The 25,848-nt window shown below is 36.5% G+C and overlaps 1 pseudogene; it reads left to right on the top strand.

Annotated features, from left to right (window-relative positions):
- Positions 1 to 25,848, top strand: part of LOC147913063 (uncharacterized) — a 64,046-nt pseudogene that overhangs the window by 3,690 nt on the left and 34,508 nt on the right.

The raw sequence follows: 25,848 nt of genomic DNA on the forward strand, positions 1-25,848 counted from the left end.
CCACCTGCTCTCTTGCACTTCTGCCGTTGCATGAGAAGAGCCTCCTCAAGAAGTTGCCGCCCACTTGGCCTGGCCACAGAATGACATACAGAGAGCAAGACTTCCCTAAATGGCCCACAGAACACAGGGCGAAGTAGAGCCACTCTCACATCCCTGCCTGCACAGAGTTGCCATGGCCACCCTGCAAACTCTGAAGTAAAATAAAGGCTTAGTATTTGTAATGGTTAACTTTGCATGTTAACTTGACTATGATATAGCCCCCAGTTATTCCATCGAAAACTAATCTAGTTGTGGCTGTGAAAGAACTTTGTAGATGTGGTTAATATCTACAATCAGCTTACTTTAAGTATGCACATTATTCTCAATGTGGGTCAGCCTCATCCACTCAGTCAAAGACCTTAAAAGACAATACTGAGGTTTCTTTGAAGAAGAAATTCTGCGTGAAGACTGCAGCATCAACTTCTGCCTGAGAATTTCCAGCCTGCTGGGCTTACATAAGGATTTCAGACTTGCCAGCCCCCACAATCACATGAGCCAAGTCCTTAAAATAAATCTCTCTAGGGGCCAGCCCAGTGGCAAAAGCGGTTAAGTGCGCACGCTCCGCTGTGGCGGCCCGGGGTTCACCTGTTCGGACCCCGGGCATGTACCGATACACTGCTTAGCAAGCCATGCTGTGGCGGCGTCCCATATAAAGTGGAGGAAAATGGGCATGGATGTTAGCCCAGAGCCAGTCTTCCTCAGCAAAAAGAGAAGGATTGGTAGATGTTAGCTCAGGGCCAATCTTCCTCACCAAAAAAAAAAATCTCTCTCTATATATACATATGTGTGTGTAAATGTTTGTGTGGGGGTCCATATGAATACATATATATGTATTTATGTGTATATGTATATATGTTTGTGTGTATATATACATACATTATATGTAATATATTATATATATATAAACTGGTAGAATTTCTAGATTCTAGAATCTCTAGAATCTCTGTAGAATCCTAACTGATATAGATTTTGATACCAAGAGTGGTTCTAGATAAATAGAATCTGAAGGAGAAATTTTCTGAATTGGCTCTGCAATGTTGAGAATTGGTTCTCTAATCTGATTAGATTTAAAAGCACCAGAGCCTCTATTTCCAGTATTAAAGAGAGCACTGATAGTCCATGGCATGATACAGCAACAGAGATATATAATGTGTCATCATCAGATACTCCTAATCAAAGTGTGACCCATGAGGAGGTATGCTACACTCCAAAAGAACTGAATATTTTTTCAATTTATAGACAGAATTTTGGGGAATACATGTGGGAATGGATATTAAGGATGTGGGATAAAGGTGGAAGGAACATAAAGTTGGATTAGGCCAAATTTGTTGATACAGTCCGACCCACCAAGGTATTTGGGATTTAATGTTTTACCTTGTGGAGGTAGAAAGAGTTTGCTTGGTTGGCTGAAACATGGACCAAAAGACGGCCCAAACTGAGAGAGTTGGAAATGCCAGAGCTGCCTTGGTTTAACATAGAGAAGGGATTCAACGTTTTTGGTAGATTGGAATGTTAGGGTAGATTTATCAAGTAAAACCTGCTCACCCACCCTGGGATAGTCCAGAGAACACACTTTTCACCATGAGTATGAGGAATCAATTTGTGATAGGAACCCAACACTGTTGAAGAACTTTGTGGTCATTCATCTCTGTAGGTCAGAAATTACAGTGCGAACTGTTGCCACTGAACCGGGATCCTTAAATGCAAGAGGGGTAATTGGATCCTGGAATGGCAGCGGCCAAGTGGCAGTACTTAATCACCAAAGGTAAAGTGAGCATGGTTACTATAATGAGCAGCAGAGTCTTCAAAGCAGTAATCTGAATTGTCTGACTCTCAGAAACTTATAACAACGGCAAGTAGATTATGTGTCCCTAGAAATGAAAGAGATAGGACTCCTATTTAGATCTTACTTGATCTGTATAAGCAGGCGAGTTCTAGGTCAAGTGAAAAGAAGTCTAACTTGAATCACCAAAACAAAGACTCATGGACCCTCAAGCAATTCCCATACTTGAATGAGTTTACAGACCCAGGAACCCTGGAAGGAAGGGGAGGCCAAGTCTCCTAGAGGAAGGACCACGGTACACTGTCAAAAATTTATACTGTTAATCTTTCTCCCAGCTTTCCTCAAAGGGATCTACATTCTTTTACCAGGGTAACTGTGCGTTGAGGAAAAGGAAATGATCAGACATTTCAGGGACTACTGGACACTGGCTCTGAACTGGCACTAATTCCAAGAGACTCAAAGCATCACTATGTCTACTAATTGGAGTAGGGTTTTACGAAAGTTAAGTGATAAGTGGAATTTTAGCTCAGGTCCTTCTCACAGTGAGTTCTGGGGATTCCTGAACCCATCCTGTGGTTATTTCTACAGCTCCAGAATTGGAATAGACATCTCAGCAACTGGTAGAATCCTCACATTGTTTCTTCTCCTGTGGGCTGAGCGCTATTATGGTAGGGAAGGCTAAGTGGAAGCCACCAGAATTGTCTCTGTTAATAAAAATAGTAAAATGATACTGCATTTCTGCAGGGACTGCAGACATCTGTGCCACCATCAAGGACTTGAAGGATACAGAGGTAGTGATTCTCATGACATTCTCATTCAACTCACCTATTTGGCTTTGCAGAAAAACAGATGGAGCTTGGAGAATGGTAGTGGATTATCATAAGTTTAACCAGGTAATGACTATAATTGCAGCTGCTATACCAGATATGGTTTCATTGCTTGAGAAAAATTAACACATCCTCTGGTACCTGGTATGCAGCTATTGATCTGACAAATGCTTTTTTCTAATTGCCTGTCTATAGGCTCACCAGAAGCAGTTTGCTTTCATCTGACAAGGCCAGCAATACACTTTCACTGTCCTACCTCAGGAGTGTATCAACTCTCCAGTCCTATGTCATAATTTAGTCCACAAGCATCTTGATCACCTTTCCCTTACTCAAGACATCACAGTAGTGCTCTACATTGATGACATCAAGCTGATTGGATTGTGAGCAAAGAGTAGCAGCTACTCTAGAATTATTGGTAAGACGTGTGTCAGAGGGTGGGAAATAAATCCAACAAAAATTCATGGACCGTTTACCTTAGTGAAATTTGTAGGTGTCTAGTGGAATGGGACATGTTGAGATACCCTTCAAAAGAGAAGGATAAGTTGTTGCATATGGCCCTTCCTAATCAAAAAAGAAGCACAATGCCTAGTGGGACTCTGGATTTTTCAGGCAACACAGTCATCTTTTGGCTGTGCTACTCCAGTGCATTTACTGATGGGCCTGAAAAGCTTCTTGCTTTGAGTGGGACCCAGAATAGGAGAGGTCTGCAACAGGTCCAGGCTGTTGTGCAAGCCACTCTGCCACTGGCCAGACAAAGCAGTGGATCCAATGGTGTGTGAAATGGCAGTGGCAGAGGAGGATGTTGGCAGCTTCTGGCAGATTCCTATAAGTGAATCTCAGTCCAGGCCCTTAGGATTTTGGATCAAAGCCCTGCTGTCCTCTGCAGGCGTCCTTTTGAGAAACAGCTGCTACAGGGCCATAGTAGAGACTGAATGCTTGACCATGGGCCACCAAGTTATTATATGACCTGAGATGTCCATCATGAATTGGATGTTTTCTGACCCGCCAAGGCCTAAAGCTAGATGTACACAGCAACACTCCATCATCAAACGGAAGTGGTATATCTGTGATTGGGCTTGAGCAAGCTCTGAAGGCACAAGTAAGTTACATAAGAAGTGGCTCAAATGCCAACGGTCCGCACTCCTGCTACCCTGCCTTCTTTCTCCCAGCTTGTACCTATGGCCTCATGTGGAGTTCCTAATGATCAGTTGAACGAGGAAGTGAAAAGTCAGACCTGGTTTACAGATGGTTCTGTACATTATGGAGGCACTACCTAAAAGTGGACAGCTGTAGCACCAAAGCCCCATTCTGGAACATTCTTGAAGGACAGTGGTGAAGGGAAATCTCCCCAATTGACAGAACTTCAAGCAGTGCACCTGTTTGATCATTTTACTTGGAAGGAGAAATGGGCAGAGTTAAGAATGTATATGGATTCATAGGCTTTGGTCAATAGTTTGAATGGATAGTCCAGGACTTGGAAGAAACATGACTGAAGAAATTAGTGACATGGAAGTCTGGGGAAGATTTACAGGAATAGACCTCTCTGAATGGGCAAAAAACACGAAGATATTTTTGTCCCATGTGAAGGCTCACCAAAGGGAGAGTTAGGCAGAGGAAAACTTTAATAATCAAGGGAATAGGATACCAATCGGCCTCTTTTCCCATCCACTCCTGTCATTGCCCAATGGGCAAATAAACAAAGTGGAATTTGTGGCAGGGATGGAGGCTATTCATGGACTTAGCAACACGGCCTTCCACTCATCAAGGCGAACCTGGCCACAGTCACTGCTCAGTACCTAATCTTCCAGCAACAGAGATTAACGTGAATTTGATGTCGCACCATTCCCTGGAATGATTACTAGCTACCTGTTGACAGGTTGATCACGTTGGATTACTTCCATATTGGAAGGGGCAGTGTTTTGTTCTTACTGGAGTAAACACTTTGATACAAATTTGCCTTTCCCCTATGCAATGTTTTTACCAAATCTACTATCCTTGGACTTACAGAATGCCTTATCCATTTTCATGGCATTCCATACAGCATTGCTTCTGATCAAGGAACTCACTTAGCAGAAAATGAAGTGGGGAATAGGCCCATACTCATAGAATTAAATGGTCTTACCATGTTTCCCACCATCCTGAAGCAGCTAGCTTGATAGAACAGTGTAAGGGCCATTTGAAGACTCAGTTACAGTGTCAGCTAAGTGGCAATATCTTGCAGGGCTGGGGTAAGGTTCTTCAGAAAGCTGTATGTGCTCTGAATCAGTGTCTGATATGTGTTGTACTGTTTCTCACAGAGCCAGCACTCACAGGTCCAGAAGTCAAGGGATGAAATGGGATTGGCACCACTCACTGTCACCCCTAGTGACCCTCTAGAAAATTTTTCCTTTTTATTTTTGTGACTTTTGCTCTGCTGATCTTTGTTCCAAAGGGACAAATGCTTCCAGCAGAAGACACAATGATTCCATTGAATGGGAAGTTAAGACTGCCGCCCAGCCACTTTGGACGCCTCATGCCTCTGGATGAACAGGCAAAGAAGGGTGTCAGGGTCCTGGCTGGGGTGATTGATCCTGATTACCAAGGGAAATTGGACTGCTACTCCACAATGGAGGTAATGAAGAGTATGTGTGGAATACAGGAGATCCCTTAGGGCTTCTCTCAGTATTACCATGCCCTGTGATTAAAGTCAACAGAAAACTACAAGAACCCAATTAAGGCAGAACTGCTAATGGGCCAGGGTCTTTGGGAATGAAGGTTTGGATCACCCTGTGAGAAGGTCCGTGATGGGTTTGGATCACTCCATGACAAGCTGAGGTGCTTGCTAAGGGCAAAGGAACATGAAATGGCTAGTGGAAGAAGACAGCTATAAATACCAGCTGTGGCCATGCATGCAGTGTGGACATGAGGACTGTAATTGTATGAATATTTCTTCCTCATTTTGTTATGAATATGTTTGTGTATATATAATACATACGTATTGTATATTATGTACCTATGTTATATACATAGCATACTATATATTATAATGATATTAATTATGTATATTAATTATATACATTATATGTGTATATGTTTATATGTATATATAATATATATAGAAATAATATAATATTTATGTATATATAATATGTTTGTGTGTGTATGTATATATATATCTCTCAAATGTCTCTGTTTTCTTCCCTCTCTTATCCACTTATCATCTAACATAAGATTCATTAATAATATAAACCTTTATATCACAGCATTTAAGTTAAGAATATGAATAAGAGTGAAGATGACTTAAGGATTTTGTATTCCCTTCAAATGAAATGCGTAGTGTATTTTAGGTTGTATGAAGGATAGTTGTATTATCTTGGTTGGAAGTATGACTTTATGGTTTTTATTTGGAGTCTAGGTTGGATAAGGAGATGTGTTTTGGTGCCAAGTTGACAAGGGGTGGGCTGTGATGGTTAGTTTTTATGAGCCAACTCGGCTAGGCCAGTTATTCAACCTGGTGTCCAGTTATTCAATCAAACACCAATGTAGGTGTTGTTGTGGAGCTATTTTGTAGATATGGCTAAGATCTATAATCATTTGAGGTTAAGTAAATGAGATTATTCTAGATACTGTGGGTGGGCCTCAGGCAATCAATTGAAAGGCCTTAAAAGCAAACTCAAACATTTCTCTGATGAAGAAATTCTGCTTCAAGACTGCAGTAACAATACCTACCCAATAGTTTCCAGCCTTCCAGCCTATCCTACAGAGTTCAGACTTGCCAGCCCCACAATGATATGAGCCAATTCCTTGAAATTAATCTCTTAATATATATATCTGGATACACAGGCATCCAACCAGTTCTGTTTGTCTGGAGAATCCTGACCAATACAATAGTGTATGCCACTGAGATGTTATGGTTTAATTATGCAAAATTACTGTTACAATAACTGACTAAAAGAACATCTGTCTAGGTATTGTGAAATTCCACTAAGCACAGTTAACAAGTACCAGCAATTTCAATAACATAATTTCCAGAATATATTATATACTAGATATTATAAATTATACTATAAAAAACTATGAGAACACTTCATTTTGCAGTTGGTTCATTAACAAGACAACTCATACCTTCATTGAAAAGTTCAAACTTAACCTCTTTCTCACAAAACAAAAATGTTTTTTTTCTAGAGGCATATTTATCATCTCCATATTATTTTTTCCTCTTTAGATCTCAAATTTTTAGGGCTTTCTTCGTGTGACTGTTTTTAAATAATTGATCTATATTAGAATATAATGGAACAACAAATATACAATTTCCAAATACTTTCATCTCTGTATCCAGTGATAAAGAAAAAATGGTTTGTTGATTTATTAGTATCTAGTATAGTTTTACAAGGAAAAAATATAGCCTTTGGAAATAAATTTCTTAAAATATAATTATTAGAAAATTTCATTGCTTAAAATATGAAGATGAAAGTAGCAATGCATAAGTAGCTTGGGTGAATAACGATAAAATTAACTTTAGTATTTACAGAATCTCAATATATAAATGTGACCTACCTCATTCTTGATCCATTTAGAATCCTCATGACTAGCTCAGTGAAAGCCCTAGCCTAAGGAAACTGGTTTCTACTATTATTACACAAGTGACCTGACAAACAATGGTGACAGATTGGTCTCTGCCCAAGAAAATTAAAGTAGAGTTGAATATTCCCTGAGTGCCTACAGAGTGCTCCATTTGTGTAGCATGGATCATCAGGTTTGGCCTCTGTCCAAAGGTCTTGCCTCTTGTGGTTAAATTTAATACTCAGAAATTAACAGAAACTATTGTCATCACTTATGCTGAAAATAGCACCAATTTCTGTGGATTGAACTTCATCTTTGTAATAGAAACAGGAAAAGCAAAATTGGAACATATAGCCAAATTCATGCATGCTGCATATAAAACACAAAACTTCTTCACCTCAAAATGCTGCATTTGACATGAGGCTGACAAAATAAAAAGAATGCACCTCTGTAACAGCACACGCATGAAAAATGTTGAAGTAGAGAACTGAGCAGGTAGTTACATAAAATAGAATGGAAAGCATTGGTACAAAATATTCTGGATTTAAATTATTTAGATAATTTCCACATTGCTTTACTTAGTGAGTGTAAGGTCTTTATAATACTCTGCTAACTGTGACGGTTCAGTTTACTGAAGGGAAAAAATGCTATCTATTTATAGAATTTGCCCTAGGCAAAACTATGAAATATGCAAAATTTATCTTCCATCTTTTTGTGTATCCCAAACTCAAACCCAGCATATACTTTCTCCACTTGTTTTCACAGCTGCACATTATGCCCTGCTTGTTTGGAAATTGATTAATTGGGCCACTCTCAAAATTGATCAAAACAATGAAAATGACAGATACAGTAACTTGGATTTTACTTTTAGTGAACTTTTTGTTCATTTAGCAATGTGTACCTTGGGAGCAGCTATTTACGCAATTTTCATCTTTCTATATTGGTTAGGATACTGGTTGGTAACTTAAAAAAAAAGCCAATGTAATAATGGCTTAAACAGGATACCAATTTGTATCCTCTCCTGTAAGGTCCAAGTTTAATAGTCTAGAGGTAATTTCTAAGTGTCTGAAACCCACTCTCTTGCCATCTTATTTCTCTGCCATCCTCAGTATGTGTGTCTGAGAGAGTTCAGCTTCTGCCCTCATGTCCAAATTCATGCAAGAGCAGAAAATGGCAGTTGAACACAAGTCCCTTCATATTTCATTTTTCTCATTACAAGATCACATCCAGTCACATTGAGACTGAGAAACATAGTGTTTAAGGGGACAGCCCTCTGATAGATAAAATGTGTATCACAGGAGAAGAGGGGCCAGCAGCAGTCCAGGCCACACCTAACAAACATGAGAACCGGCTTTTCCCAGTATTGCTCTTGTTGCTTTGAACATTCATCTTCGTCACTTTAGAAAGAGGTCTCTGTTTAAGACCATTTTTGGAGGTCCTGAGACTATTGAGGAAATGTGATGCACTTTTTAGCATTTTAAAATTATTTTCCCCTAAATATTGTATCTATTTTGGCTAGTTATGCTTACTTTGCTTATTTGCAAAATTGTTAAGAATTTTTGAAATTTTCTGTCTGTCTCTGAGGAACCTATCCAAAATCAGTGTTCTTTTTTTTTTAAAAGTGAAGTAACTCCAATATCTTATTGATATTTTGATAACTGATGTGGACCCTAAATTTCTACAGTTGATTTTACAACTCTTAAGTGCATACTTAGGCAATTATGTCAATTCCTTAAGTGATTTTGCTTTTTATTCTAAATTCATTTTTCAGTTGATCTATTTAGCTGGACTTTTGACACTTTTGAGCAAATATTTATTTTTAATTATGCAATTTTGATAATACTCTATGAGAAAAAGAAAGTTTTTTTCAACATTTGGTACTTCGCTTGGAGAAAGAGAAGAAATTCTGAAAATTCATGAAAACATTGCCAGATAAGCACTGCAAGCCTAGTGAATTAGAAATAAAACAGAGAATATGTTAGAAGAGACATGTGTGTTTAAAGCAGCCTTCCAAACAGCTGAAGAATGCCCTATTTTGCAAAATTTATCTCCTCCTCTATGCACTTGAATTTGGTGGAATCTCGAAAACAGCCAAGATGTGTAAGCAACCCAAGTGCCCATCAATGGATGATTGGATAAAGATGTGGTGTGTATGTATATATGTGTGTGTGTATATATATATATATTTATATATATATATATATGATAGAATACTAGTCAGCCATGAAAAAAGACAAAATCATGCCATTTGCGACAGCGTGGATGGATCTTGAGGGTACTATGCTAAGTGAAATGTCAGGCAGAGAAAGACAAATACCCTGTGATTTCACTCATATGTGGAAGATAAACAAACAGACACATAGATAAGGAGAACAGACTGGTGGTTACCATAGGGGAAGGGGGTGGAGGGAGGGCGAAAGGGGTAAAGGGGCACATGTGTATGGTGATGGATAAAAACTAGTCTATTGGTCGTGAACATGATTCAGTCTTACAAAAACTGAAATATAGGGCTGGCCCCGTGGCGTAGTGGTTAAGTGTGTGCGCTCTGCTGCTGGCGGCCCGGGTTCAGATCCCGGGCACGCACCAATGCACACCACTTGTCAGGCCATGCTGTGATGGCATCCCACATAAAATGGAGGAGGATGGGCACGGATGTTAGCTCAGGGCCAGTCTTCCTCAGCAAAAGTGAGGAGGATTGGCGTGGATGTTAGCTCAGGGCTGATCTTCCTCACACAAAAAAAACTGAAATATAATTATATACACCTTAAATTTCCACAATTTTATAAGTCAATATGACCTCAATAAAATAATAATTAAAAAAATTGGTAGCTTTGGACAGCTATAAATAACCAAAAAAATAAAGCCAAACTCATAAAAACAGAGAGTGGAATAGTGGTTATCAGGGGCTAAGGGGTGGGAGAATAGGAGAGATGTTGTTTAAAGGTACACACTTTCAACTGGTATGTAAGTAAGTCCTGGCGGTCTAATGCACAGCATCGTGAATATAGACCACAATACTGTATTATAATCATTAAACTTGTTAAGAGACGAGATCTTAATTATTTCTACCACAAAAAAGAAATGATAATTATGTGATAGAGGTGCTAACTAATGCTACAAAGGTAATCATATTACAATATATAAACGTACCAAATCAACATGTTGTACGCCTTAAACTTACAAAATGTTGTATGTCAAATACATTTCAATTAAAAAATAATTTGAAAAATGATCTCCTCCTCGAAATCTAGAAAATGAATAAAATACTTTAAATTATGTACAAAGTTGTAAAACCTTCCCATTGTGCACAGAAATAAACCAATAAAGGATATATACGTGGGTATCAATATTTATATTGCTATGCATTTTATTTTTTTCTTCCTTTATTTTCCCCAAAGTTTTTGTTGATGAATATGCTGGCTTCCCAGTGCCTATGTTTTACCATTTCAAAACTTCAGCTAAACTCATTTATATCAAACTCCCAGCTCATTTCTCCTTTTCACTCTCCCCATATACACACCTCCCAAGTTCCCAAAAGGCATCTCCTTTAAATGTGGTTATTTTGTGCAGATGACTCAGGAAGCTGACAATTCATGGCACTTGTCTTACTGTGATCATGGAGTTCATGTGTCTGGCCAGGACTGGGAGACCTCTGGGCAGGTCTGTTTCCCTTACTACTTATGTCATTGTCTGGCACAGCAGCTGGCTCATGCAGGTGTACATTTCATATCTGCAGGAAGGATTAGGACATCCAGCTCTCCACAGATTCAAAGTCTTAACACAAGGAATACATCTCTGATGGTGCAGATACTGGTGCAGAAACCAAACACTATTGTGACATATCTATTTTTAAGTTAATTATTTTGTTGCTACTTTCAAAAACTTTCCTCTACATGTGCACATCTGTATAACACACTGTGTGACTGTCTTCAGTAGTTCTGGATGGAAGTGTAAGCTTTGAAGCATAAGATTAAAGGGAAGTAAATTCTAAATGCAGTTTGTAAAGAGCACAGGAAAAAATGATCAACACAGTTTTCTTACAAGAGAAGGTGAAAACGAATAGAGCTACAGGATAAGGTAATGTTCTTTTTAAACCCATAGGGAGACATTTTATATATATATTTGTGAAATAGATTAAAATGAAGCCCTGGAATTCACGGCGGCAGGTAAACACAAGTATCCAATTTGATGAAGGTTCAGAAAGGAGACAAGTGCAGTGTGGAAAGCATCAGGCTGCATTCAGGAAGCACCCTATATCGGCTGTGGTACTTACTTGCTACATAATTTACTTAAATGGTCTGAGTGTCAATACCCTTTTCTATCCAATGTGAAAGTAGTCTCTGCCCTCCTTCTCAGGGGTGAATTCAAGTTCAAATGAGATACAGCGTAAGTATTTTGAAAACTTTATAAATTATTATGTCAGTCAAAAGTATTATTACTACTTCAAAGAAAACTCAGGAGGATGATAGAGAAAAATATTTTACACATTTTAGGACATATAAATATTCAAAGCAAGAATGAGTCAATTTTTAGTAATTGCCAATTTTGTTGTAAATATGAAATGAAGGATTTATGTGATCTGCATAGTTACAGTAACATAAAATTCCAATTGTTCATCACACTTAAAAGGATTTTGTCAATATATCTTATCCTGGCTCCCTTTAAATGGGAATAATATCCCCAAACAAGAGCCTGCTAGGATTGTGACGTTGGCACCATTCAGTGAGGCTAAACTGAAACAACTCCCCTCTCCCAGGGACTGGCTTCCTTGGCTGCTTGCTCTCACTTTGTATTACGATTATGATTATGATTATTCAGCACTCGGGCTCACAGTTCTCTGCTTTAGTACCTATCATTCACTCGTCTCCTTCACTTGTCTCCTCTACAAGTTGTATTTGTTTTATGCACAAACTCTTGACTCTGTGAAGTCCTGGGGTTTGTCGCCAGGCCATCCTGTGAGCTACCAACTTCACCAGCATCTGCCAGGTCAACACAGCAGCCAGAACTCATGGAGTCAGTCCCCTCTGCCCAGCCACGTGCCTGAGAGGGATTTGATGACATTAAAGTGAAGATTCAAGGCTCCCTGCCCAGAAAAGAAATGAAAAGTGATGAAAACAGCGTATTTTACCACTAGCATGCATCACATTTCAGAAATGATTTTGTTTCAGAACACATTACCTTGCCCTACATTTTCACGTGTCGTCTACGTGAGAGATCATCAATAACAAATGAAGGGCCAAACCTGGCCTGTAGACTTATTTTGTTTGTGTGTTAAATTTTCACTCCAGCAGGACATTCACTCTTCAATTAATCCATCACCAGTTCCTCCTCTCCAGGATGCCTTATACCTTCACTTGTTTATTTTATCTCCCAGTGCCTGAGGCATCTGAACTTGTGAACCTTGCTCTTCACTATGAAAACATTTTCATTTATGTGGAAACAATTTCCAACCTAAAACAGTTTTCCATCTGCTACAAGAAAGATAAAATCACCTAGGGAATTGTATTTATTTATTCAGCCATGGAAGGTTCTGTTTCACTTAAATGCTATGTAGAAATCCAATATGAAAAATATACAAATGCTGAGAGCAGGCTCAGATTCTCAGCTTTGTTTTCTTTCCCACAGCAAATTAAGCTACTCTTCTCAAAACCTGGAGCTAGGCAATTACTATGGTCACTATTACCTTTATGACCTGGGTATGTGATTGGGGGAGAGGCCTGACACAGAGTGGCCAGAAAGTCAAGACACTTTGCATGCCTTATTGCAATGATATTGTCCATTTAAAGATGTACCATGAATTACAACTGAAACAAAAGATAAATAGACATTTTTCCAAAGAAGACATCCAAATGGCCAACAGATGAGTGAAAAGGTGCTCAACATCACCAATCATCAGTAAAATGCAAATCAAAACCACAATGAGATATCACCTCACACCTGTTAGAATGGCATCACCAAGAAGATAAGCAATAATGAATGTGGGCAAGAATGTAGAGAAAAGGTAACCCTTGTACATTGCTGGTGGGAATGTAATTGGTTCAGCCACTATGGAAAACAGTATGAAGGTTTTTCGAAAAATTAAAAATAGATCTACTATATAATCCAGAAATTCCACTTCTGGGTTTATATCCAAAGAAAATTAAAACAAGATATCAAAGAGATATAGGCACTCCCATGTTTATTGTAGCATTATTCATAACACCCAAGATGTGGAAACAATCTAAGTGCCCATCAACCAGTAAATGGATAAAGAAGATGTGGTCTACATATGTAGAATGGAATACTATTCAGCCGTGAGAAAGAAGGACATTCTGCCGTGTGCAACATGGATGGACCTTGAGGATATTATGCTGAGTGAGATAATTTGGACAGAGAAAGACAAATACTATACAATGTCACACATATCTGGAATCTAAAAAATCCAAACTCATAAAAACAGAGAGTAAAATGGTGGTTACCAGGAGATAAGAAGGATGATAGGACAGAGTGATAGGCCAGATGTTGTTTAAGGGTACAAACTTGCAACGATTAGTGAAGAAGTCCTAGAGCTCTAATGCAGCGTATAATGAATATAGACAACAACATCATATCGTAATCATCAAACTTGCTAAGAGACTAGAACTTAATTATTCCAACCACTAAAAAGAAATGATAATTATGTAACATGATAGAGGTGCTGATTATTGGTATAATGAAATTATATTACAATACATAAATGTATCAAATTAACATGTTGTACACCTTAAATTTACATAATATTATATGTCAAATACATTTCAATAAAAAACAAAATACAGGTCACTCAACTCACAAAATACTAACAGACACTGAAGTCTAGGTATGAAATTAATTAAATTTAAAAGTACTTCCATAATTTTGTTAGAATTTAATTACTTATTACAATTTTTTATGATTCTAAAAATAACAACTCTGATATTTTCACTAATTAAACATTAGATATTGAAGGAAAAAATTTGATCACCATGTATTTGAAAAATATTACTAAATTTTTCTGTATTAAGAACAATACTTTCATCAGAATGGTTTTAACAGCCAGCCCTTGGTTTTAACAGTGATAGTAATTTTAATAGACATTTGATTTACCTTTTCTCTTTACAACTATTAAAAGAAATCCCTTATGAATCTAAAGAGGGAATATAATAATATTAATGGCTCTCATTGAAAAGTCAGGGATTGATATAAATTGGAAAAAATATTCTATGATTTTAAAATAAGACAAAACTTCAAAAAATATGAAGTCTTCATTCATTATGTGGCCTAGAAGAGTAATTGAGTTGTATTTCAGAAAGATGCAGCTCAGAATTTACTATGCAAAGGAGCCACCATGGGATTCTGTTAGCAGCAGATCCTAATTCGGTAGTTCTCTGGAGGGAGGTTAGGCTCCCAGGAGACGGTCAAACAGTAGGTCGAAGCCCTACTGTTTCTTCCACTGCACTTATTAGCAAAGCTACAGATTATCAATCTGACCCAAGGAAATTTATGATTTTAGCAGCAAACGGAGTGGTCTCAAACACCTAAAAGGTGGTAAAAAATATGGAAGAATGGCATTGGCAACTTTCTTTCCACAGAGTCCTTCACCATCAAAATAGGTCTTCTCCTAACAAGCCATATATTTTAACACTAATATATAGATATCATGGTTCACAGCAGGGCACACATGCATTCAGCTCAATTTTATAAGAAAGAATATTATCATTTATTGATACTATTAAAAGGTACAATATATAATGTTAAAAATATGGAAGAATAATTGTATGACGGTGATAATTAAAATAAATTACATTCAGAAACAGATTTATTTGTGATCCAGCCTCTCAAAGATTATCTCAATTTATGAAACCATCAAGTATTTAATCAGATTAACAGATAATAAAGTGTTAAAAGCAAGCATGGCTTTGATGATCATTTTAATCCAATCTCCTCTTTATATTATTAAAGAAAGGGAGGTCCAGAAAAGTAATACACATTTTCTAAAATGCCTCAGTTTTGTGCCAAAATTGAAAATATAACTCAATATTTTTAAAACCTAAGTGGGCTATTTCTCCCATTGTGGCTTAAATAGTCATTGAAGCAGTGTTATATTTGTGTGAAATAGAAGACACATGTCACATCCATAAGTGGAAAGACAATGTATAAACTTAATATTAGAAGGAAATATTAACTTTGCAATAAAGGAGATCTAAATTTGAATTTAGGTCACTCACTTGCTAGCCATAAGTAATTGTCAAATGATTTAAATTCTCTAAGCCTTAGTTTCCTCCACTATAATCTCAGGTTGATGATCTCTACTTCCAGGGGTGAACAAGGGGAGTTCAGTTAGATAGTACCTATAGAGAGATTAGAGGGCCCATACATAATGGGCACTCAATCGCGTTAATGGGAATGACATACATTTTACACAGTAACAGATACAAATCAAAATACGTCACATTTTTCTTTAGATTAACTCCCAAATGGCACAAACAGGAATATATCACTGTGCACTGGAGTGACTTGAGAAGATTCATGAAATAAAGTCAAGTTACTGAATATTGAATAATAAAGAAGTCTTAGCTTTGGTCTCCTCAGTCTCAACTCAGAAAGCAAAGGCTGATTCAATAGCTTACAGGTTGGGCGACTTCAGCAAAATGGCAGAATAAGAGTTTTCTACTATCTTTCCTCCAAAGAACACAGACTTTGACAATCACTCATGAATGAGAGTACCTTTGTACTCTGGAATTTCAATGGAGAAGTTCCAGCAAACCATGGGAGAAAAAAAATGAGAAGAGTAAGGGGAACAGTTTTACTTTGCCCACATCACCACTGCACCATGGCAGCACAGCTCAGTGCCAGGAGAGAACTTCTCACCCTGTGATTTCTTCAGTGGGGGAAAGTGAAAGTGTGCAAATGAGTGCCCAGATCCCCAGCTGTTCAGGACACTGCCAAAGAGGTCTACTTCTTTCTCAGCTCATCCAGAATACTGAGGTGAGCTACATGACTAGAGAGTGGGGAGGGGCTGGGAGAATAGCAGCCCGGGTTCTTGGAGGGCATCAAAGAGACATGGATCCTGCCAACCACTTTGCAGACTCATCAGGAAGCCTGTCCAAAAGACACTGCAGACTCCTCAATTGTGTGTCCCCCCAAAATGGCCATGGGCACCCCCAATTTTCTGTGCACCTCATACACACATCCTCCACCCCATAGCTGACTCCCTGTGCATTCCCCAAAGGGCAGTAAGTGTAAGCCTTTGCAGACAGTGATTGCGCATGTGCAGAAAGCCATCCTGACTCTGTGGGATTGGGAGAAATCACACAAACTTGAGCCTTCAACACCATCCTAGGGAAAGTGAGTGGGAGGCTTTTGGCACCAAATCTGGCTTTTCAGGATTGAGAGAAAGCATACAATCTTAAGAACTTACCCCCCCACCAAGAGGGAACAAGAATTGTAGAGCAGATGTTTTTATAGAAAGGATCTGAGAAAGCCTCAAAATCCCTATCAGTGTTGATGGAAGGTTTTTCTCTCTCAAAGTCAGTCAGTAAAGATTGGAGAAGGTGACTGGTTCTTCAAAAGCAAGGACAACAATACAAGACTTGAAGGAACATGAAAAATCAGGAAACATGACACCACCAAAGGAAAACAATAATTTCCCAGTAACCACATCAAAGAAATAAAGATATACAATTTGCCTGATAAAAAATTCGAAATAATTCTAAGGAAGCTCAGTGAGCTACAAGAGAACAGAGAAAGACAATTCAACAAAATCGAGAAAACGGTACATGAACAAAATGAGAAGTTTAACAGAGATACAGAAATCTTAAAAAGAACCAAACAAAATCCTGGAGCTGAAGAATATAATAAATGAATTGAAAAATGCATTAGAAAACATCAACAACAGATTTGATCAAGCAGAAGAAAGAATTTGTAAAGTCAATGACAAATCATTTGAAATTATCCAGTCAAAAGAGAACAAAGAAAAAAGAAGAAAAAAGAGATACCACCAAAGGAAACAGTCTGCACATTATAGGGTCTCCGAAGGAGGAGAGAGGAAGAAAGGGGGCAGAATGCTTGTTTAAAGAAATTATGGTTGAGAACTCCACAAATCTGGGGAGCAATTTGGACTTCTAAGTTTGTGAATCTCATAAGTCCCCAAAAAGATTCAACCCAAAAAGTTCTTCTCAGAGACATATTATAATAACATCTTTTTTTTTTTTTAAAGATTTTATTTATTTATTTTTTCCCCCAAAGCCCCAGTAGATAGTTGTGTGTCACAGCTGCACATCCTTCTAGTTGCTGTATGTGGGACGCGGCCTCAGCATGGCCGGAGAAGCAGCGCGCCGGTGGGAGCCAGGGATCCGAACTCGGGTCGCCAGCAGTGGAGCGCGCTCACTTAACCACCAAGCCACGGGGCCGGCCCTATAATAACATCTTTAGATCAAAATTACTTTGATCTAAAATCAAAATAAAGAGAAAATTTTAAAAGCAGCAAGAGAAAAAACTTTCTCACATATACGGAAACACTGATAAGGCTTTCAATAGATTTCTCAGCAGAAATCTTCCAGATGGAGAGAGAGCAGAATGGTATATTTAAAGTGCTGAAAAAACAAAAATCTGCCAGCCAAGAATACTTTATCTGGCAAAGCTGTCCTTTAGAAATGAAGAAGAGATAAAGACTTTCCCAGACAATAAAAGCCAAAGGAGTTCATCACCACCAAATCGGCCATATAAGAAATGCTGAAAGGAGTCCTTCAAGCTGAAAAGAAAGGACACTAATTAGTAACATGAAAACATGTAAAAATATAAAGTACACTGGTAAAGGTAAATGCATGGCCAAATTAAGAATACTTTAATACTATAGTATGATGATGCGTTAATCACTTTACTATAAAGGTGAAAGGACAAAAGTATTAAAAATATGTAAAAACAAAAATTTTGTTAATGGATACACAATATTAAAATATGTAAATTGTGACAACAAAAACATAGAATGTTGGATAAGTAAAGGGTAGAGTTTTTGTATGGAACTGAAGTTAAGTAGTCATCAGCTTAAAATATATTGTATAACTATAAGATATTTTATGTAAGCCTCATAGTAACCACAAAGCAAAACCTGCAGTAAAACACAAAAATAAGGAGAATGGAATCAAAGCAAACCACTGTGAAAAACCATTAATTGACAAAGGATGACAGCAAGAGAGAAAGAAAGGAAAAAGAGAACTACAAAACAGGCAGAAAACAATAAAATGGCATTAGTAAGTCCTTACCTATCAAAAATTACTTTAGGGGCCGGCCCAGTGGCACAGCGGTTAAGTGCCTGCACTCTGCTTCAGCTGCCCGAGTGTTCACAAGTTTGGATCCCGGGTGCGCACCAACGCATTGCTTGTCAAGCCATGCTGTGGCAGTGTCTCATATAAAGTAGAGGAAGATAGGCATGGATGTTAGCCCAGGACAAATCTTTCTCAGCAAAAAAGAGGAGGATTGGCATTGGATGTTAGCTCAGGGCTGATCTTCCTCACAAAAAAAAAAAAAATACTTTAAACTTAAATGGATTAAATTCTCCAATCAAAATGCATACAGTGACAGATGGATAAAAAAACAGATCCACCTATATGCTACTTACAAGAGACTCACTTCAGCTTCAAGGACACACATGTAGGCTTAAGGTGAAGGGGTAGAAAAAGAAATTCCACATAAATGGAAACCAAAAGAGAGCAAGACTAGCTATGCTTGTATCACACAAAATAGATTTTAACTTAAAAACTGCAATAAAAGGCAAAAAAATGTCCTTACATAATGAAAAAGAGGTCGATTCATCAAGAATATATACTAATTATAAATATAAATGTACCCAACATTGGAATACCTAAATATATTAAGAAAAATAATGGAAGAGACTAAATTAATATTTATTTTGGACTAATAGGAGCAATTAATACTAAGATCTGACATATTCTTGCTATGCCAAAATATAACACAATGTTCTAATTTTATCAGAAACTCTGGAAATTTAATTTTTATGTCAAATCTCAATATACATTTTGATATTTACTTTAAATTGAATGACAGTGAGACTAAACACAAAAATATACTTGTGATGTGGTTTATGGAAACACATCTGTGGGATGGCTATGTTAAGAAGACAAATAATTTCCTCTTATAAATTGATGTGCAACACCATTTTTAACTCGTAATCCCAATCTCAATAAAAGTAATAGTAAAGTAAATATAATAAGAAAAATAAAAAGGAAATGATGGTCTTTTTACATCATATTGAAATAGCATTTTTTTCAGGTTAACAAATATCAGTAGATGCAGAAAAAGCATTTGACAAAATTGAACATTCTTTCGTGATAAAAACTCTCAACAAATTAGCTATAGAAGAAATGTACCTCAACGTAATAAAGGTAATCTACAACAAGCCCATAGCTAATATTGTACTCAGTGGTGAAAAGCTGAAAGATTTTCCTCTAAGATCAGGAATAAGACAAGGATACCCACTCTTCCCACTTCTATTCAACATAGATGAAATTATAGCTAGAGCACTGGCAGTTTTGCCTCCCTCTGTTCTCTGCCGAGACAATAGTAAAACTAATTTATGAAAAAAAAATGCAATATTGAGTGATTCTTTTATTCAGTGGGTAAAATGCATTGACATACATGCAGAATGGATAAATATTTAAATTTAAATTTACTCCTTGAAGAGATAGGAAGAAACGAAAAATCATTTTCAATATAATGCTGTTAAATTGTAAACCAGTTGTTAGGCCTACCATTGTCTCTTAGAAACTCTTCAGTTAAAAAATATATCATTTTGTGATTGAAGTACTGTTTTTGAGATATATTTGTCATACAATATCGTATAAGATATACAACATATTGATTTGACAAACTTATATTGCAATATGTTTGCAATTTTAGCATTTTTCAACTATACAAGATCTAATTTACCTCCCAAAATTCAGCCCAGTGTGGAGTTTCTTAGGCTATGTTCTATGACTCTCCAGAGAGAGCCAATCCCTCAGTCTTCACTCTGTACAGGCATTCATAATTTAAATCTTTACACTAGATTTTAATGATTTTTTTCTTATTTGTTATCCCATCCCATTACATAAACTCAGAGGCGCATCTTCTTTGTTTTGAAATTCCCAGAGCTTCCCACTGAACTTAGTACAGAGTAGACATTTAATAAAAGTGTATTAAATTAAGTTATGATGATCTCTTGCTTATGTGACTTATTTGTAATAAGAAATAACAATTCACAAAGTATATTTGTCCATTTAAAAACAGAGGCAAAAGAAGAATGACATCAGCAAGATGGCAGAATAAAAGCCCCAGCCCTAATTTCCTTGAGACACTGACTTACAGCAATATCTGGTACATAAAGTAGGGAGGAGGAGATGAAAAGTAGAGACTTCGTATGTGATTGAGGTTAAGCTGTTATCAAATTTAAAATAGATTGCTATAACTACAAGATGTTTTATGTAATCTCTATGGAAAACACAAAGAATATACCTAATGTAAAAAGAAAATGATAAAAGAATCAAAGCATATGACTAAAAAAATAAATGAAATACTAATAAATGCAGCAAGAGCGGAAAAAGGTCACAAAATAATCACGACATATGAAAAACAATTAACAAAATGGCAATAGTAGGTGTTTTCATATCAATAATTACTTTAAATGTAAATAGATTAAACTTACCATTCAAAAGACATACAATGGCTGAATGGATAAACAACAACAAGATTCAACTATAAGTTGCCTGCAAGAGACTCACTTTAAATTAAGAACATATATAGGCTGAAAGTGAAAAGATTGAAAAAGATATTTAATGCAATGACAGCCAAAAGAGAGTAGAGGTGACCACACTTATATCAGACAAAATAGACTTTAAGTCAAAAGCTGTCATAAGAGACAAAGGACAATATATAATGATAAAAAGCTCAATTCACCAGGAAGATATAACAATAACAAACATATATGCACCTCACAGCAGAGCACACAAATATATAAGGTAAACATTGACAGAATTGAAGGGATAAATAGACTGTAACATAATAACAGTAGGAAATTAAAATATTCCACTTTGAATAATGGATAGATCAACCAGACCAAAGATCAATAAGGAAATAAAGGACTTGAACAACACTATAGACCAATTGGACCCAGTAGACATATACATGGTGCTCTACCCAACAACAGCAGAATACACATTCTCCTCAATGCACACAGAACATTTTCTAGAATAGATCACATATTAGGTCACAAAACAAGTATTAATAAATTCAAGATTGAAATCATACAACTATCTTTTCTGACCATAATGGAATGATGCTAGAAATCAATAGCAAAAGGAAAACTGAAAAATTCACAAACATTTGGAAATTAAACAACACATTTTTGAAAAACCAGGGGGTCAAAGCAGACCCAAATCACAAGGGAAATTAAAAAATATCTTTAGGCAAATGAAGATGAAAACACAACACACCAAAAACCTTATGGGCTGTAGCAAAAGCAGCACTAAGAGGACAGTTTATAGCAGTGAATGCCTGCATTAAAAAGAAGAAAGACCTCAAATCAACAACGTAACTTTACACTTCATAGAGTTAGAAAAAGAAGAACAAACTAAACCCAAGCTTAGTAGAATAAAAGAAACAATAAAAACGAAAGGAGATAAATGAAATAGAGAAAAACAATAGAAAAAAGTCAACCAAACTAAGAGTTGAAAAGATCAACAAAATTGACACCCCCTTAGATGGGTTAACTAACATAAAAAAGGAGACTCAAATAACAAAAGTCAGAAATGAAAGAGGGGACATTACAAATGACGCCATAGAAATAAAAAAGATTGTAAAGAGGCTACTATGAATAGATATACACTGACAAATTGGATAACCTAGAAGAAATATAAAAATTTCTAGAAACATACAACATATCCAGACTGAACCATTAAGAAATAAAATATCTGAACTCACCTATAACTAGTAAGGAGATTGAATCGGTAATCAAAAACCTCTCAACAAAAAAAAAAGTCCAGGGCCAGATGGCTTCACTGGAGAATTCTACCAAACATTTAAAGAATTAATACCAATCCTTCTCAAACTCTTCCAAAAAACTGAAGAGAAGGGAGCAATTCCAAACTCATTTTGTAAGACTAGCATTATACCGAAAATAAAAATCAGACAAAGACTTTACAAAGAAAGGAAATTACAGATTTATATTACTAATGAAAGACAATACAATAATCTTCAACAAAATACTAGCAAATCAAATTCAACAACACATTAAAAGGGTTATACACCATGATAAGTGGAATGCAAAGATGTTTCAAGACATGAAAATCAATGAAATACACAACATTAACAGAACAAAGAACAAAAACCACATGGTTATTTTGATTGGTGCAGAAAAAGCATTTGACAAAATTCAACACTTTTTCATGATAAAAAACATTCAAACCAGGAAAGAAGGAAATTTCCTCACAATTATAAAGGGCACATATGAAAATCCCATAGCTATAATTATACTAAATGGTGAAAAAATGAAAGCTTTTCCTCTAAGATCAAGAACAAGACGAGGATGCCTACTCTTGCCACTTCTATTCAACATAGTACTAGAAGACTTAGCCAGAGAAATTACACAAGAAAAAGAAATAAAAGCCATTTGAATTGGAAAGGAAGAGGAAACATTATCTCTGTTCAAAGATGACATAATCTTATATGTATAAAACTCTAAAGATTCCAGAAAAAACCTGTTAGAACTAATAAATGATTCAGCAAGGTTGCAGAATACAAAATCAACACACAAAAATCAGTTGTATTTCTATAAACTAATAATGAACAGCTAAAAAGGAAATTAAGAAAACAATTTTATTTATAATATCATCAAAAAAAATAAAATACGTGGGAATAAACTTAACCAACGAGGCAAAAGAATTGTGCACTGAAAACTACAAAATATTACAGAAAGAAATTAAAGAAGACACAAATGAATGGAAAGCTCATGGACTGGAAGACTTGATCCTGTTAAGATGTCAATAAGATTCAAAGTGATCTACAGATCCAATGAAATCTCTATAAAAATCCCAAGGGATTTTTCGGCCAGCACAATGGTCTAGTGGTTAAGTTCAGCACACTCCACCTCAGCGGCCTGGGTTCAATTCCTGAGCACAGACCTATACCACTCATCAGTGGCCATGCTGTGGCAGTGACCCACATGCAAAATAGAGGAATATTGAAACAGATATTAGCTCAGGGCAAATCTTCCTCAAGCAAAAAAAGGAAGATTGGTAATGAATGTTAGCTCAGGGCAAATCTTCTTCAGCGAAAAAAAAAAAAAATCCCAGGGGATTCTTGTCATCCCAGTAACAATTTTTGCAGAAATAGAAAAAAATCCTAAAATTTATGTGGAATCTCAAAGACTTCAAACAGCCAAAAACACTTTGAGAAATAAGAACAAAGATGGAGGTCTCATGCTTCCTGATTTCACAACTTTCCACAAAGTTACAGTAATCACAACAGAGAGGTACTGGCATAAAGACATACATATAGACAAGTGAAATAGAATAGAAAGCCCAGAAATAAACTCTCACGAATGTGGTCAAATGATCTTAAAAGAGGATCTCCAGGCTACACAATGGGGAAAGAATACTCTTTTCAAAAACTGGTGCTGGGAAAAGTGGATATCCATATGCAAAATAATGAAGTTCGACCCTTGCATTGCACCATATACAAATATTAACTCAAAACAAATTAAAGACCTAAATATAAGATCTGAAAATATAAAACTCCCAGAAGAAAACATAGGGGAAAAACTTTATGACATTGGACTTGGCAATGATTTCTTGGATATGACACCAAAGGCACAGGCAGGTAAAGCAAATATAGACAAATTGGACTACATCAAACTTAAAAACTTCTGCTCAACAAAGGAAACAGTCAACAGAGTAAAAAGGCAACCTATGAAATTAGAGAAAATATTTGCAAACCATATATATAATAAGTGGTTAACATCTGGATTGTATAAAGAACCAATACAACTCAAAAACAAAGCAAAACAAAAATAATTTGAATAAAAAATCAGTAAAGTAGTTGAATAGACATTTCCCCAAAGAAGATACAGAAATGATCAACAAGCATATGAAAAGATGCTCAACATTACTAGTTATAATGGCAATGCAAATCTAAACTACAAGGAGCTGTTATTTCACACCTGTTAGAATGGCCATTATCAAAAACAAAACACAGAAAATAACAAGTGCTGGTGAGGTCTGGAGAAATTGGAACACTTGTGCATGGTTGTTCAGAATGTAAAATCATGCAGCCACTATGGAAAACAGTACGGAATTTCCTCAAAAAAATAAAAATAAAATTACATATGATCTAAAAATTCCACGTCTGGGTATATATCCAAAATAATTCCATTTATAATAACATCAACTATAAAACAAGATTTCGAAGAGATATTTGCACACCGATGTTCACTGCAGCATTATTCACTGTAGCCAAGAGGTGGAAGTAACCCAAATGTCCATTGATGGATGAGCGGATAAATAAAATATGGTGTATACAAACAATGGAATATTATTCATCCTTAAAAATGAAGAATATTCTGTTATATACTACCACATGGATAAACCTTAACCACATTATGCCAGGTGAAATAAACCAATCACAAAAAGATAAATACTACATGATTTACTTACAATGAGATATCAAAGGTCATCAAACTCTTAGAGATAGAAAGTGGAATGGTAGTTGCCAGGGTCTGGGAGGATGCAGAAAAACGTTGTTGTTCAATTGGTATAGAATTTCAGTTTTGCAAAATGAAAAAGTTATAGAGTACCATTGCAGAACAATGTGTATATAGTTAACACTACCATATTGTACACTCAAAAATAGTTAGAAGGTAAAAAAAAAAATAGAGTGCTCTGAGTCGTGATGGGTCAAGTCCGGACAGTCCTTGGGTTTAGTGCTATGTCCCACAGTGAGGAGCAGAAGGTTGAGTGTGGGGAGAGGTTTAGCACAGCATGACTGAGGACTTCATTCAAGAATATCTGATGTTGTCATTGATGATGACGTTAGTAATTATCAAGATAATTTAATACACAGAAAGAAAGAAAGAATTGGGGAGGGGGTGGGTGTGGCTATAATGGGGTAGTACAAGCGAGCCTTGTGGCTATGGTACTGTCATGTATCTTGATTCTGGTGGTATTACCGCCACACTTGTGATAAAAATGCACAGAGCTGCACACACTCACACACACGCACACACACAGGGCTGTACCAGTGTCAGCTTCCTGGCTTTGATATTGAAGATGTTACATTGCAAGAGGCTGAGTAGAGTGCAGGGGATTGCCCTGTACATTTCTTTGAAAGTTCCTGTGAATCTATAATTATTTAAAAATAAAGTTACTTTTATTTAATTAAGTTTAATAAAATAAGGTTAATTTTATTAAAATTATTTTAAAAAAGAGGCAAAACCTCATTGTGTACATATATATGTGTGATGAATTAAATCCCGAATATTTTCTGATCAATTTCCATGTTAAGATCGTATAAATTTGGCAACTATATGCTTCCAAAGATGCAGATATTTAAACACTTTTTCAACATTGGCTTCTGAACAAATGATTTTATTCCTCATTTTATATCTATATT

The sequence above is a fragment of the Ceratotherium simum genome, chromosome 31 (assembly GCF_057802395.1).
Source record: "Ceratotherium simum simum isolate JZ-2026a chromosome 31, ASM5780239v1, whole genome shotgun sequence".
Lineage (NCBI taxonomy): Eukaryota > Metazoa > Chordata > Mammalia > Perissodactyla > Rhinocerotidae > Ceratotherium > Ceratotherium simum.